Source organism: Nipponia nippon, unplaced genomic scaffold (assembly GCF_047370975.1).
Source record: "Nipponia nippon isolate SJK-2023a ecotype South Korea unplaced genomic scaffold, ASM4737097v1 scaffold_23, whole genome shotgun sequence".
Classification (NCBI taxonomy): domain Eukaryota; kingdom Metazoa; phylum Chordata; class Aves; order Pelecaniformes; family Threskiornithidae; genus Nipponia; species Nipponia nippon.
The window spans coordinates 1,379,773-1,397,493 of NW_028262340.1; positions in this window are offsets into that span (position 1 = coordinate 1,379,773).

The following is a 17,721-nucleotide window of genomic DNA, read 5'->3' on the forward strand; positions in this document are numbered from 1 at the left end:
GGGGTCCCCTGTTGCTCTTCAGCTTTCCATGACAAAATTGCTGAGAGCCTGGTAATTACAGGAGTCCTCTAGTACAACGTTTAAGAACCACCACACCCTCAGTAGTGCAGTGCTTGTTTACCAGAAAGTGAGGCTGTGTCAGCTTTAACACTAGCAGAGATTTAAAGGCTGAAGAATGTGTTTATCTGAAAGTATTGATTTGCAATAATGGAACAAAGTTACAGAAATATAAAACAATAAAACGCATTATTGCATTTGCATATAAAATTAAAGAATTTCCTTAACAACTCTTGTATCTCAGCTAGTCTGTAAGAGTGGCTGAAGTCTCTGTCACGCATTTCTGGGCTGGCAAGCCCTGGAGAGCTCTTACAGATGGATATTTCCTACTCTTATTGAAAAGCTGGTGACGAGTGTCAGAGCAGACACACTGGGCAGCCTATCTCTATCGCCAGAGGCAATACCTACTTCTTAACATCTTCCTTCTGAATTTCCCCCCAATCCTTGCACCAAAGCACTGGATACCCTGCAGTACTGTGGGCTCAGGCAAACCTTCCAGAGGTGTATTTTGATTAACATATTCACCTTCAGACTTCCTTTCCTATGCCCTGCCTCCTTAGAGTAACTTCAGAAATTATGCTTTCAGTAATATGCCTTTATTTGTGTTTTGCATGAATGCCTGGAGAAATCAGCACCTGAACCTACAGGCAGGCTCCTAAATGAGCTTGGCTCCATGGTATGTTCAAGACAGGGAGACAGTCAGACACTTCAGCACCTGTCAAGAGAGAAATCTCACTGGCGCTTGGCATTTTTGCAGAAGGAGATGTCAGGTGTTTAGCACTCAGAAACCTGGCTCTTTCTGCACAGCAACGTCTCCCCTCAGGAGTATTTGGCACAGCGTGTCCCATGCAGTCTTTGCATTGGGCTTCACGAAGTGGTGATCACTCAGCTGGCAGCCTCAAGAAGAAACTTTCTGAATTCACACCTAAAGTTCCTCCTGTAGTTGCCGGTCTCTGCCTGCACCAAGTCCAGATCTGATGGTAAATGACACACGCAAGTCAGGGTTGGTCCTGGGCTCTGCTTGGCAAGTTCAGATTCGCTAGGGCAAAGTTTGCCCACAGCAGCACCATCATTCCCAGCTCCAGTACTCTGCAAATGTTCACCCTGCACAGTATTTGCTCTCCATCCCTGCTCAGCCCTTTTAATGCCTTGTTATCTCAAGGTGAGGCCCTCCAACAGCACCCTTGTTAATGCCTATGCAAAACTAAAGTGATCTGATACACAGATAAGGATGAAGTAAAACACATTGCCATGCCAGCAGGCACTAGTGTGCCAAGCCTGCACACACTGTAGGTCAGGCCAAGTAAAGTAAGGCACTCTGATGCAAGAACAAGCCCAGCCACACGTTATCTGTTGATACTAAGGTATTTATTTAGTGATAGTTAAAGCAATGGACCTGATAGTCTAGAAGGACATGCCAGTAGCCTACAAATGCCCACTTTTCAGCTTTGCCAGTGCACCTCGATCCCCACAGGCCTGAGTTCTCCCTCTGCAGACAGGCATGTCAGACTGAGAACTTCCCTTCCTCTTCTAGTCTTAGTCCCATTCAAGCAGAGTCTGGTCAGGTTGCACTTTGGGGTAGGTGGTGCTGCAGCCCCCACATTTTCTGTGACTGCACAATGGGCAAACCAGCTCACATGAGAAGCTCTGAGGCTCTCTGACCTTCCTCTCTTCCTCTTGCCAACAAGCAATGAGGTACAGCTTTGGGTTTTAGGAAGGAGACCAACAAATCATTCACCTGCTGCTGGGAGGAAGCCACAGTGTAGTGTTTGTCATTTTGCATTTGTATCAAAAGTCCCACAAGATTTCATGACTACGTCAGGAATTGTAACAGAAGAGTTTCAACTGTTCTGAACAGGGCATAAATGAAAATATCTGTCATGAAGCACCGGAAGAAACACCTGAGCAAGGGTTAGAAGAAGGGCATTTATTGATAAACAAGGGCATGATCAACAGCAATCAGACTAGTAAGCACTCAGGAACGTGTCATTTGCATAAAGACCACAGCTGCTGAGTCACCAAGTGAAGAATGAAAGGATGGTATCAGGTTGATAACTGGAGGATGGCAACAAGGTGCAGTGTATTGCATGCAACATTCCTCTGCCTGTTATCCCAACAGAAGACACTCACTAGCCTTGAACGTACCCGAAACAAGGAAATGCAAATGAAGGCCAGCAAGCCTGCCTAAGATTTAAGGAGGGTGAAGTACACAAGGTTTGGAGACAAAGATAATACAGTAAGAACTTTTGGGTCCTAAATAGTATAAAAGACGTGACCAAAAGCCAGTTTGCTGTCTTCAGTCAAGAAAAATCAGAGAGACACTGAAGACTTGACAGCCAATAGCCCTCATCCTTTATGCCACATGCAAGTGACCCTGACCAGACCCCTTGGGCAGGTGTCTTGGTGCTGGTGAGTGGGACTGAGAGTGAAATCATTTTTTGCTTAAAATAAATATCGCCTTCCTTTTCACTAAGGTCTTGCACTGGGTTTAGTTACATGAATTTCCCTCAAGGAGAAAGAAAAGTCTCACTGGGGCAAAACAGGCATTAGCCAATAAGTAAAAACTTGCCTGAGAAACTTAGGGATGGGAAACACCATAATGCTGCCTGCTGAGACTTGCTTCTGTATGCCCTGTCATCTGAGACATCACCTCTGCCTGTACCCCAAACAGGAAAGAGTGCTGAGAGAAGATTTTAGCTCCTTGCAACACCCAAACACTTGATACATAACTGGAAAGAAGTGGGACCTATGCTTCTGAGGGGCAACTCATGTAATTATAGGAGTGCAATAGGAAGTAGCTACTTTCATGTCTTTCCTTCAGTTTTGTCGGTGGCAATTCACCCTTGGGAATCATCTTTTAGAGGTCGGTTATCCTGACACCCCATAAAGTGAACATGGCGCTTAGCCCTGAGTTACTTAGTTCCTTGTGGGCTGTGACAGGGTGGAAAAGGTGTGGGAGAAGTGAAGACTGGAGACATAATTTGGATGCAGAGCAGAGATTTATAAGAAAAACATCATACAGAAGAGAGCCTTTGAGGTGGAGAAATGGGTTGGGATCCTATAGAGTGTTTAAGACTAATTTTGTGAATAGACCAGAACTAAGACAGTGGACGAGTGGTGTCCCTCAGGGGACTGTTCTGGGGCCAGTGCTGTTCAATATCTTCATAAATGACATAGAGAGCAGGATCAAGTGCACCCTCGGCAAGTTTGCAGATGACACCAAGCTGAGTGGTGCAGTTGACATGCCTGAGGGAGGGGATGCCATCCAGAGGGACCTGGACAGGCTGGAGAGGTGGGCCTGTGTGAACCTCATGAGATTCAACAAGGCCAAGTGCAGGGTCCTGCACTGAGGTCAGGGCAATCCCTGGTATCAGTACAGACTGGGGGATGAAGGGATTAAGTGCAGCCCTGCCGAGAAGGACCTGGGGGTGCTGATAGACAAAAAGCTGGCCATGGGCCGGCAATGTGCGCTGGCAGCCCAGAAGGCCAACCGTATCCTGGGCTGCATCCCCTGCAGCGTGGGCAGCAGGGCGAGGGAGGGGATTCTGCCCCTCTTCTCTGCTCTGGTGAGACCCCACCTGGAGCCCTGCGTCCAGCTCTGGAGTCCTCAGTACAAGGACATAGACCTGTTGGAGAGAATCCAGAGGAGGGCCACAAAAATGATCAGAGGGATGGAGCACCTCTCTTATGAGGAAAGGCCGAAAGAGATGGGGTTGTTCAGCCTGGAGAAGAGAAGGCTGCGGGGAGACCTTATTGCAGCCTTTCAATACTTAAAGGGGGCTTATAAGAAAGATGGGGACTGACTTTGTAGCAGGGCCAGTAGCAATAAGACAAGGGGTAATGGTTTTAAACTAAAAGAGGGTAGATTCAGACTGGATATAAGGAAGAAATTTTTTACAATGAGGGTAGTGAAACACTGGAAGGGGTTGCCCAGAGAGGTGGTAGATGCCCTGTCCTTGGAAACATTCAAGGCCAGGCTGGATGGGGCTCTGAGCAACCTGATCTGGTTGAAGATGTTCCTGCCCATGGCAGGGGGGGATGGACTAGATGACCTTTAAAAGTCCCTTCCATCCCAAAGCATTCTATGATTCTATGATTCTAAGACTCCATCCTAGAAAGCAGCCAGGCTAAATACACTGCCTTGCAGCTGTGGAGGGCCCCAGGACTGTGACTTCCACCCCTTGATACCTTTTCCTTCCATCTCCTGCTGGAAAACAGTGTAAAGAGGAAAAACCTGATTCTAAAATGGGGATCCTGGAAGGATCCATTTTGCCCCAACCCTAACAGGACAACCCTAATCCCATCATTAAAAACCCTTGAGATGGGCCAGCAGAAATATTCGGACCAACTCTTGCCTGTGTCAGCAGCCCAGAAAGAGATGCAGATCATGGATAAGGGGCCTGTTCAAGTAGCCACATTCTCAGGAGAGAAAGATTTACAAAATCTGCAGATGCTTTCCTTAACTTTTGTAGAACCAAACAGTAGAAATTGTGCCTTGGGACAGCTAAGCTAGCTTCACAATAAGGAGCTCAGCGCTGATGTTTTTCCTTTACTTGCCTCACATCTAGTGCCTAAAGAATGGGACTGCAATTGGCATCCTAAATGTGAAGAGAATTGGGTGTACCCATGTGCCACCAATTGCTGGAAGCAGTTGTAGGACAGTATCTGTATGAAAGATGAAATCTTCTAACTTCAGACCCTTCTCCTAGGGATTGCTGACAGCCCAAAGCTCAATCCACTTCATGAGGTTTCTTCTTTAAGCAGAGCAATGCCATCTCGAGCTTCCCCTCAGAAACCTATGAAAGCCAGATGTCCACTGGGTGCACTTGGCAGGAGACACTCTCCCCCAACAAGTCTGTTGTTCGAACAAGGACACTTCAGGGCAGGGAGATGGAGAGGGGACAAGAGGCGCTGAGTAGACTCAAGAGAAACCAAAAGTATTAACCATCAATATCTGTATGTATCCATGAAGTCTGTTCACTGTCCTTCCCCTATCCCCATCAAGATGACAAGGTTTCCTGGAGAAGAAGGAATAGTAACGTGCTTAGCCCAGATCAAAGTTTAGAAAATCCGTAATTTGCTTCATAAAAACAAAACAGCAGCCTTTTGTTGTGAGCCCTGCTAAGGCTCCACTCCCCAAATATGTTCCTCCAGCTACATAGGGTGTCTCCGTGTCCATTCACATTTTCTTTATGTTTGTGTGGCCTTTCTAGTCAAGAGTAGCCGTGTCTCATTTCCTCTGAAATTAATTCTTAACTGAATTAGATGAAACATCCCTAACCGGCAAAACAGTGAGACCTGATTTGTTTAGCCATTTTCTCAAAAGATGCCAATCAAAAGATGCCAATCAAAAATGTCCTCTCCTGGAGCCATAGTCCAGTATCGGTCCTAGTCAACCTGTATCTCTGTACATCAGGAGGTCTCCACAGCAAACTGTGTATTTCACAGATAGCAGGACATGGCAATAGCTGTGTGAAGATAAAATTCAGGACCAGGATTTCTAAAAGCAAAAGTTCAATACCATCAGGACAAGATGTAAAACACTAGTCAAATGAAGTTAAGGGCAGTCAGGAAAGTTGACAACACTCCCTCATGTTTCAAGCCCTCCCAGTGATACCTAGTGCAGCTTTAGTTATTCCATCCTGCTGTATTGGTTGCAGTGATAATGTCAATTTTACACCTGCAGCACTTAGTTTGAATTGCAGCATCTCATACATTGGCCTGCAGATATCCATGAGGTGAGTCAGATTGTGTTAATTCAACTTAGATTTCACCTGAAGAACATTTTAACCAACACCACCCTTAGGAAAAGAAACATAGTAAAATTTTCTGAAAGAGCAGCCTTACATTGGCTGTGCTTCCTTCTCTGCCACATCTTTCCAGGAACAGCCACCAACCTGCTGGCCAGGCCCCTGACCGTGCATTAAGTCACACTGCATTTCCAGGCACACAGATCCTTTCTGGGCACACCTGGGACCTTACCTGCAGCCCATTGGCTGTTTGAATATGAATTTGGCCCCAAGAACAGCCTGCCCAGGGGGTAGGGGGAACATATCTCAGGAGACTTCTCATGCTGAACCTTCTTTCTGTCGTTCCCTGACTGAGGAAGGTCTAAGGGTTTGGGAGAGACAGTTTTCCCAAATCCCCATTGGATCTCTTGTAATCTCTTGAACATTTCAGCAGTTCAGAGAAGAGCTGAAGTATCACACAAAGGCTCAAAACCACCCCCCAAACCGTCTATGTTTAACCCTTTATGATTTATTATCAAGACAATCTTTGACTTGTGGGTCCTTCAGGTTGGCTGTGCTGGGATAGGGATATGACAGGGATGGTTTTCTCCCTTTTTTGTGTGGAGGTAGCCAGGTCTTGCTCCAGTAAGGGCAAGTAAAGTATGAATAGGAAGCACAGAATTTGGCCTAGGGCTGAGACCATCTTATTCCAGTGATGGGAGAGCAACTGGTTTCCTGGTGCCTTATAAGATGCAATAAGAGAACGCTGCCAGAGTCTGCCTCACTCCTGCATTACACAAGGCATCAAAGCAGCAGTGAGAAAGTCCCTGCTCTGCAGAAACAGCTGAACCAGGTGCTGCCATCCACAGCACTGCCAACGGCAATCTTGTGGGCACATGGTGGAAAATTCAGTGATTGGAAGAGTGCGTCCCTTGGACTAAGAGTGCTGCTGTTCTCAACCACCTTCTTCCTCCAGATACAACGTACCTCGTCTTCGGCAGGAATCCTAATATAATCAGTTTCTGTACAGATGCAGAAATAACTTTACTCTTCCACATTCATGTCTCTCCAGGACTCCATTTGTTACTTTCCAAAGCCTGGGTTCACTACACAAAACACATTTCATTCCTTTTCCTTCCTTATTGAGTGTGAGACGAAGTGATTTATCTGTGGCTAATGCACAGGACCATACAGCCCACAGCAGGCAGGCAGCATCTGCACTGCATGAAAAGTGGTGTCTGGGGATTGCGCAAGTGTGATCAAGTTACCATGGCTTAACAAGACACAGTGCATGCACTGAGCTGTGAAAAGTGTTCATGTATGCTCTTAGCCCACAGCAAAGCTGAGGCAATGTGACTTAGCTTAACCCACCATGAAAGAAGGTGCATTCCTTGCATTTGCCATGGACTAGGAGCACATCCACAGACAGCTACTGTCATCCCCTGGCGTGCCGTAATTTGTTCAGAGACTGGAACGTGATAAATCCTACTGGTTCTGGTAGTCCTGGGTTTCTAAGTATTGATGTCACTTCTGAAGGTAAAGCTTAGGTATGTAGATGACTGGGAGAAGGTAAATTTTAACCCCAAAGTCACTAGGAAATGTGGAAAGTTCAGAAAGGTTAGAGTTAGCTGAGCCAGGGACTTGCAGTCATGGTAATGAAGGGGAACTAGATTGAGATTTGATACCCTCCTGTAGGCCAGCTGAAGTGGTTGACCAAAGCTTCAAGCCACATGTGTCCGCCCTAAGCAATGATTTGGGGATCTTTTGTGGTGTCTCTAGTTTGTCTATATGGTGGCTGAAGAGAATCACTCCTTGTGGTGGCTCACAATAAGTACAGGCAAAAGCAGGTCTCCATGCTGTAATGTCCTTGTGGGGAAGCAGCTTTCAGAGGAGCCACCTGGGCTGTGTAGAGATGCAGATATTCAGTCAGAGCTAAAGTAGAGCAGAAGTTTGATTCAATTTCAGACAAATGGTGAGTTTCAGATAAGAGCAAATAATGCAACTGGCCAGAAGGTACAGTTATTGAAAAAATCAGCTGATGGAGACTGGGTGTGATGAGTTGAGTGACCGAAAGCCTTTTTCAGGGGCAGAGTTCAAGAGCTGCGGAGCAGCTCTAGCTGTAAAAGAAGTAGGGGTTAATTTGACAGAAGCATCCACTGACTGCAAAGAAAGGAAGCTATGAGAACAGCTGCCTTTGCAGCATGCAGTTGTGCTCCCAAGGGTAATGAGCTTAAGAGATATAATCAGATACATCAGATCATTCTTACCTAGGGGATGTTCTTGTCAGGCAGCCTCTACTCTGCATTCCTCTGGTGTATCAGGAAGCAGTGAAATGAGACCTGAATAATCTTCTCAAGGATGACTGGACAAGTCACTTATATCATCTGGGTATTTCCATCCAAATGGAATTGTAGAATAACATCATGGAGACTTCAGAATATGTGTGCTACAGCATGAGGTTCAGTTGAGTTATGCCTCAAGTCCCTATAATGTCAATGGAGAGAAACAGGAGCACTGAGGGCATAACACATCCTGCAGCAGAGACCTAAAATAGGTCAGTGGATCAAGGCTTGAAAGAGACAATTTCTATTCTCTGAGTGCAATGACTGCTGCAGACACAGATGTCTACAGTGTAAACATCTAAAGTCAGGGGAGACAAGCTCCAGCTTTGCAGAGCTACTCCTTCTCCATTCAGCTTACACCCGAACAATTGGTCAGGAGCAAAATAGTATGTTCTTCTCTGCTTGGCATCTAGCTCCCATTAAAGTGACACATGACAATCAGGGGCTCTCTTAGTACAAATGGCTGACAGAGCCAGACAGAGCAGCTAAAATAGCAAATGTACCCAGTAAACTTTCAGACTCATGTGAAGCAAACAACTTATTTGCCTTGTGTCTTTACCCCAAGAACAGTATCAGGATGAGGTTCACTCCTCACATAGTACATATGAAGAACAGTAGGAGAAGCAACTGTGACAAACATTTGTCATGCCACCAAGCCAAGAAACACTCAGTACTTCTCAGGAGTCCTCAGCCTTTAAAATGCATTATCACAGACCAAGTTGGTTCATAACCCTCTTGATATCCACAGTGTTAGCTGTGAAGCCTGCTACAGGTTTGCAGATGGTCTAAATAAATGTGCATTCATGCACTGTGGACATCACAGGGTCTACTTATACATAACGTGATATCTGCAGACATCATGATTTTATTTGCTTATACAAAACATGGGAAAAAAAAAAACATATGGCTGGAAAGAGATTCCTGTCTTCGTAAGGATTCAGGGTTTGAACTACAGACCACATGTAAAGGATAACATTGTCTTCCCAAAATGCACTTTAATCTGTGTGCCTTCCAGCACAGTGTGCATTACAGCTCTGCAACATTGAAGGGTATGGTGGCTTGTAGGCTCCTGCAGACTCTAAGGAAAATGTATGCAACATTTTGCAGTGAATTTGCTGATGTTTTACCAAGACCTACACTGCTAGGACAGATCGATATAAGAAAAGGCATTTTAGCCAGTGTAGGAAGAGCTCTAGACAATGCTATGCTGAAATTCACAGATCTGTTCAACCTCTCCAGTCAACTGCAACATTACAGTTGTTTCTCCTGTTGTAAGTGCAAGTAGGGTTCAAGCAGAGTTTCTCCCCCCATGGGAATAGCAGGTCACTCAGCTTCCTCTGTATCCTGTGGATTGACTGATTTTGGCCATGCAGTGGCACCAGATTCATTTGAAGAATCAGTCAAGGCAAGAAATTATTTTGCCTTGGGTCTTTGCTGAAGATCTTTCTGTTCCCTGCACTACATCTTTAAGATCTGTTCCTGAAATGTGGGAGTACTGCCCCACAGCCTCCTTCAAAGAGCTACTATCCCTCTTTCAGGGGTATTCCTGCCTCCTATTGCAGCATCACACTAATCCTGCTGCTGGGAAATTGCACTGAGGACCAAAAGTAGGTCCAGGATGTGTAGCTCCAAATGCTAAAAAGTGAATGCAAGCAATTGCCAGCACCTGCCCTGCAAGTTGCTCTCCTTGAGTGCTGGGAGGGTGCGGTGGGGATTGCGAAGTACAGCTGACAGAGTGGGGAGTGGCGGTAGGCTTGTCAGAGCTGTCTATAGTTAGGTCCCCACAGGTTGGAACAAGAAAGCAGGAGGTCTACTTCTTGTTCTCCCCTTCCATATGAGTTTGCCTGGCAGCGGTGTCTTACAAGCCTGACCTCATTTTATAGCTCCATTTAAACTTCTCCAGCCTTGCAAGCTGACAGTTCATCCTCACGAGGTACCTCAGATGGATTGCTAACATCTGCTCATTAAAGCACTGTCTGTGTGTGTCTGTCTCGGAAGCAAGATGCCTGTTTTGCTTCGGGTGCCATACTCCAGACTGCATCTTTGAGCTAAAGATTGCTCATTAGCCTGTCCGGTCCAGCACCTTATTTCTGGCACTGGCCAGGGCCACAGCAAGATGCCACAAACTTAATGGGCAGGGGTCCGTGGTGCCATGAAAGGGATCTTTCTGTCCTAATCCTGCACTGATGAGCTCTTCCCCAGAGCAGAAGGTGACATTCCCTCAGCAGTCACCTTCACTATTATCTCAGCTCTTCCATCTGCAGCTATTTCACAGGCTGCAGCTCTACAGTTGTCCAGCCCTTTAAAATGGGCCACGGTCAGTGATTCGGTGAACTGCTGCTGAAGGAATTGATCTCTCTAATACGTCATCTTTCTCTAAACTTCTCACATCCATCTCCTCCATCTCTTCTTCCTGTTGGACTCGTTTCATTAGCTGTCTGACAGCAATCCCGCTGCTCCTCCTCACTGTCGCCTCTAAGCACTCTCCACACCATTGATAGTGACTTCAGTGCCTCTGCCAGTGTATGGTCCATAAAAATCAGTACACAACTATGCCTCAGTGCATGGTCTGCTATGCTGGTACCCATCTCCTTAGAGGCTGTGGGATCTTAATGGCAGAGGTCAACACATTAATCCATCTCCAATGCAACAGAAGCTTGACAGAATTAAAATAGTTAATTTCTCATCACACTTCATAACAAAACATTATTTTCTCTCTCATCCTCTAAGTAACTTCTAGTTACTTCCACTCTCATACTACCAAAACCACTAACCTTTCTGCAGTCCTACTTTGTCCATTTCTGTCTTCCTCCTCTGTTTATTTCTCCCTCCATCCTATTTTTATGGCAGTGTGATAAACAAATCTGAATACTCTTCTCTGGACAACAATGCTGACATTTTCAAAACTATGTCTTGAGTGTGGTGGCGTTGCCCCCACTTCAATATTTAATCATATTTCTTAGTTTTCCCACCCCTAATTTCCAAAATAGGGACTGCCAAGTCCATTCAAGGGGCTTGTGATAAAACCTGGAAAGCTCTGAAAACAGAATAAAGTTTGACAGTAAAAAGTCCACACTGAAAGGAGTTTCAAATTGACAACCTCTCCATTGTCCATGGTATGCAAAGGTCTGAAGTTCAGTTCACAAGAATGATTTTGCTTCCACCCTTGAATTGCACAGAAATGAAATCTCTCACCTCTTGTTCTCCCTTGAGCTGTTTCTGATGAAGCTGCACTGGAATGGTCACTCTGAGTCATAACTCTATTGTGGGAACCGAAGAGAAATGAAGGACAATTCAGTTGAGGCTCCTCACAAACCATCTACCTTCACTCAGCAAACATCTGTGATTCCTAAAGTGTTGCTCATAGCCCTGCCCAGCTGGACTGTTTCTTCTACTCTCATCCTTCACCCTGAGCAGATCAGAGACCTCAGCCTTGCAATGCTGGATGGAGGATTAACATGCTCCTGGGGCAGGACTTCCAGCTTGTTAAAGCAAATCAAGGGAACATCAAGGCTTCAAACTCAAAACATTCAAGAAAGTCTGTAGGTTCCTGCAAAACCACAGCTAAATCCCTGGACAGTGGTACCATGATCATGTCTTTCCTATGTCATCCCATACAGGTTTTTTCCCACCAGATGTCAGGCTTAATTCTTTTAACAAAATTTTCTGTGAGCCTTTTCTTACATTTATTTTGTCTAAGTTATTTTCTTTTAGGGTTTTCCAGGTTAATGGTCCTTTTTTTTTTGAAGTTGTTTTTCCAGCATACATAGATACTGCTGGAGCAGGCTGGGGAAAGGTTTCAAATAAGTTTCCCACACACCAAAACATTAGAATAAACAATAGGAGAGCAAGTCGCAGTGAAGGCAAGTGCTGCTCCTTGGTGGTTTAGAGAACAGCCTGTCAAAGGGTTTAAGGCACCATGTCCTCAGATCTACTGCAACACTGAGAAATCAGCAGTTATGCTCTCATCTGCAGGCCAGCTCCGGGGTGCCCTGTGCTGGCTGGCACACAGCTGAGCTCTTGCTCAATCTGGGGCTTCTTCTGCCTGCCTGGGAAGAAGCATAACCGTCTCCGAAAGGATGCTTTGCCTTTTCATTTCCCATGCTGGGAGCTGAAGAGGAACCCAGCGTCTCCTTCCCCATCTGCCTGGTTCCCAGACATGAAAGCATCTGCCTCTGTCGATTTTTCCCTTATCCTATATAAAGTCTCTTTACTCTCTTGTGTGCAGTGAAATCAAGTCCTAGACTGACCCTCCAATTCTCCCACCCTTAAAAGTCAACTGTTAATTTTAATTACTTTTCAGAATATACCCAGAACTGAGTCCTGCCTTTGCCAAGGGCATCCTAATTAAGCCATTTCTCTACTGAGTGCAGTTCACTCCCCTTTGGCACACCATGCAGTTAATTTGCTGTTTTTCCAAACTGCCATGATAAACAGAGCTTCCGGGGAAAAAAATGGCCCAGACTCTACTCCCAGTGCTCTGAACAAGACAAATGATGAAAAGAGTCAATTTCACAGGGGGGATCCTTTGGTTTCTTCCAGTAACCAATCTCTTCTGCAGTATCTTTGTCAATGTCTCCAGCCCCCTTAGACCTCAAGTCCTTCCTGATCCAAGATATTACTTGAACTGCCTCCTCCAGTTGGCTGACATGGAAAGCTGTGAGTGAGACCTAGTGGCACCATGGCTACAGGAGGTCACATAAGTGTATTAGCAAGGCTTCATACAGCTGAAGCAGGAGTAGCCCTGGCTGCAGACCACACCCAAGCTACACAGGTACCTGTATCTCAACTAACTGAGAAGATGCAGTTTCAACCTTGGCGATAGGACATTCCCCTGAATGATCACAACAAACAACATGACACCCAACAAAGATGATGAGGGAGCCCAAATCATTCCAATAATTAGTCAAGAATGACAATAAAATGTTTCTAGAATAATTTTCAAGGTTTCCAATCCATAAGTCACTGATTTATCTCATTCTGGACTGAGGTGGCTTCTGGGCCAGAATACAGCTGCTGCTGAAAAGGGTATAGATAATCTATGCAGTTCAGGAAAAGACAAATAAGTTTGGAGCCAGATCCCCCACCGATATCAAAAGGCAGAACATCTTTTCCTGCTCCACTACTTCATGCTGTCATTTCAAAAGTGCAGCCTGGCCCTGGCTCCCAGTGGAGCCTTGGGGCAGAACTGTCAGACAGATGTAGTAACCTCTGCTGGAATTCAGGATAACATTAGTTCGGTACCCTTATATGAAAAGTATAGCCAGGGGTCTTCAGAGACCGTAACCAGACCGTCACAGTCTTTCCAGATCCAAAATACATTGACTTATTTCTGACTCACAGATCAACATGCCAGAACGCAGCATCTCGCCCTGCAGCGTCACAGCTTCCCTTGGTGGTCTCCCACATAGTCCTGGCTAGCTTGTGGGAGCTGACACACAGCTAGTTACAGCAGCAAAACCTCTCCCATTCATATCTGTGGGGCTCCTCTGTGTGGCTCTCCCTTATGACTGTGGAGCCTTCCTCATATAACTGCAGCTTGCATGAACCTAGCAAGACTTCACCCGAGTCAGACCTCTTGTGTCCACAGTGATCCTGGCATGAAGCACCATCTCTGATGGCCTTATGCAATTTTCCTCTTTCAAACTTCTGGTTTGGGGTTAAAAGAGAGAAGTGAGCCAAAGCTCTCTCCCTCAGACGTCATCTGGCCCCAATGCAGCTCTCTGCAGGCACCATCTCCACTGGTGCCTTGGGAACATCTGGACACCAGCCTTTCTCAGTGGAGCATGTGTGCAGGCAGGGAATTCCACCCACCTCTTTTTCCAACCACTCTCATCTTTTTTGGGTGTTACCTTGAAACATTCCAGGTTTATATATTCATATATAACAACAGGGCATGTTGCGAGGCATGAAGCAGGCTATCACCAATCGCTTTAAATATCCTTCTGTTCTTCAAGGCTGGGATAGTTCTTGCAGAAATGTAATTACCACAGCAAGGTGTAGTACCTCCTACAGGGTGATTCACTGAGCTGTCACAGCTCTCAGGGGTTACCCCCATCCAGGGTTACCTACCTTCTATAAGAAAGAAACATTTCTCAAAAGCACAAGAGACAGAGAGAGGAGACACACTGGCCACATGGCATACTAGGTAATTGCACAGCTCCTGGACTCTGCATAGCAAAATGTTCAGCCTTACTCTCTAGATCAATGGATTATAATGCACACCTGCCTACCTGGGATATTGGTCTGAATGTTCTAAAGAAATTCTGTAGAATGACAGGGAAATACACGGAGTTCGAGCTCTTTTGCAAAACCAGCCACTTTTTGGAGTTGTTAAAGCTGTGGGAAAGTGTAAATCCTATAGAAAGAGACAGAAGGGCCGGGTACAAGGGAGGGAAAGGTGGCAATACATCTATTTATTTAGTACATAATTCCTAGGTGATAAAATGCATTTATCCCCCATTTTTTTTCTACACTTCGTCCTGCAAGCCTTCTCCAGGGCAGACTTCCACAGTTCCAGAGCAACTTAATTCAGTTAATGCTTTTCATAAAAAATAATGTTTCTCTCCTTCCTGAAGACATTATTGCTCAGGGTAAGTGACATTTGTCTGATAGACTATGAGTTTTCAGAGGCAAGAACAGGAACTTGAAGAGGGAGATATGGCACTTCCCTGACCAACAGTCTCTATTTCCCTTGTGAATATTGTGTACATAAGGATTTAATATGGTCCTGTCACCTCTTGCATCTCAGCAACTCCCCTTTTTTTCAATGAATGCACCACAACGCACCTCTTTGTTAACCCTGACTTGCTGTTCATACCCAAAGGCTCCCATCTCCCAGGCATTAGGCACATAATCTTAGATCAAAATCCCGAATCTTAGATCAAAATCACCCTGCAACAACCAAAACAGAGTTACTTGAGGTCACAAAGGTGGTAGAAGAAGGAAAGCACTTGACTCTCCACAACCATAGGAACTTCTTTCGTTTCTGGGACCTTTTCTTATTAGAGAAGGATTATTCCACCTCAAAATTATTTGAAACAGCTCAAAGATGGGGTGATGTGTCATGGGGGCCAGCTCTGCTGGTGTCACTGCCACTGGCTGCTACAGCCTGGACAGCCACTGGGGCATGCCTGCCCTCTTCACAAAGCTTGGGGCACCAGTGGAGCAGGGATGGGAGAGGAGCTGTAGGAAGACGCAGGGTGTCTGACAAGTCAGGTTTCCTATTTGAGCCCAGCTTTAGGACAGACTCACTGCAAGGCACAGGTAAGGCTGTGTGGCTGGGAGGGAAGCCAGGGAGGAATCCCGGACAGGCTGTGGAGGAAGTTCCAGCACCTGGGGTGTTTTCTCCCTCATCCCATGTTGATGAAATGAGGTGCATGGCAACACCATCAGGACAGCAGGGACAGGCTCAGTGACTCCATATCAGGGAAGGCAACCCAGCATTGTGAAAATGAAAATCTCGTCTCAATTCTAGTTGAATGGTCCACATTACACCAGCGAAACTACTTTGTCCCTTCTAGTCTTCACCACATGCAAAGCCCACCCTGCTGCAGCCAGAGACGTCAGAGCAAAGAGGGTGAGGAGCGTGGGAGCACGGCAGAATCTCTGCCCCGTACCATCAAACCTTTCTGTGCAGCCCCGAACAGAGGGGCACCGAACCCAGGTCAGAAACTTTGGAGGTGCCACGTTGTATGCACTGTTTGAGAGCCAGCATGAGGGAAAGCAGCCATAGCAGCTAAGGTTCATCCTGCATTGGTCCTCCAAGAAGGAGCAGGTTGGGGCCAAGCAAGAGCCCTGAAAGAATGCTCAGAGAAAATAACCAGGCCTTGTTCTGCAGAGAGGTTGGCTCAGGCTTCAAATGCTGGTGATCTCTCTGCAAGACAATACTGGATCTGAGCCACAGTGTGGTACCAGAGGCCCCATGCTGGCAGAAGAGCTGTTTCTCTGGCAAAAAATGGACAACCAGGTTCTCCTGATGGACTCCAGTTTCTGTTGACAGCAATTGTTCTTGGTATGCCTGGAGAAATTTGACAAACTGCAGATTTCTTCCCTGAATCCTCTGCCTTATTCAAAGGGTGCAGCATCCTTGTTGTTGCTGTCTTAAGTCCTAGCAAGATGTGCTCCATTTTCTATGATGGGTAAGAAGATTCCTTGATATGCAAAAGCTGATATTTAAACCTGAGAAAACCAATTAGACATCCAGGTTGCATTGGATTAGTTTGAGATACATATCTGAATACCCTAGGCAGTTCCATTGATTTCAGCCAGACAGCCAAGAGCTTTGAAGTACAAGTTTCATGGAAACATCAGGGTTGTAGAATAGCCACAACATGCTCCTGCATGGCCTCGGGACTGCTCAGCAGGACATAGGGATTAATAAGCAGCATCCTGGGCTGAAGGAATGGCACAGTGAAGCTGCTTACAAACCACCATCCAGCATGTTTTTAACAGGATTCTTTTTTCTTGCAACCCAATCCCTTTCTAGTTCACACATTAAAACATGACGTACCGTGAAACCAAGTCAAAAAGGTACTTAGGCATCTGACTCCTACTCCTCAGTTCACAGATAGTGTTGATTGGCAATTTTAATGGCAGCCTGGGCACCTAAATCCACTCAAACCTGGTCCTTTGGCCCTCCTGTTGGACAGGTCATGCCCTCTCCACTGCAGAAAATGCCTGTTCTTCAGTTTGAATTGCCTCCAGTCTGCACTAGTTTTGCTCTGTATCTCCAGCTGCTTTGATCTTAATTTCTTTTTTCCTTCCCAATATCTCTGAGGTAACAGATGAGGTTGACTGACCCTAAAATCTAAACCTGTGCTGCTCCAAACTGAGGAAACTACATTTCATGTGAGCGTGCGTGGGCCTCTGAACCACACCTTTTCTACAAACACTGGAGCTGTCAGTACCATCAGACCCAATAGATGAGGCGTATTTCCAGGAGACACAGTACAGAGCTGCTATTCTCCAGATTGACTGTGAAACCAACAAGCCACCATGATTCACATATGTTCACTAAAGATGTTGCATTTCCCAACAGCAGAGGCAGCAGACTCTACTCCAGACAGTTCATTTCCTAGCTACAAGCATTCTGCTTTAGCTTAATCCCATAACAATGATATTTCCTTTTCCCAACCTGTTTCACAGTCATGCTGCATGCTGTTACCTACCTGTTGTCCTCTCCCAAGAGAGCTTGCTTTTTGGTATTCAAAAAATGCATCCTGCAGTATCCTTAAAAAGGGTGGTTTGATACTTAATTTGAAAACATGTTTGCAGTGGTTGGATACAGTGATTGCCTGTAAAGAACCCAAAGATTTTTCTAAAAAGCTATCTTCACAATAGGAAGCCCATACAAACAGTCTTCTGAACAGCACTAGTGACTTAGGAAGCTAAGTCCAATTACAAAATTCACTAATGTGCTAAGCCAAAGTCTTGTTGACCTGCAGCAAGATGGAGCTTCCTGGTGTAGGTACTTCAAAGTAGTTGGGTCCCTAAATCCGCAGGAGCTGGACACCTATACTCTTCTGAGAATCTGAACCATAGATCCTGAATCATTGTAGAAAATGAGATTCTGGTGCCTTTATCACTCATTC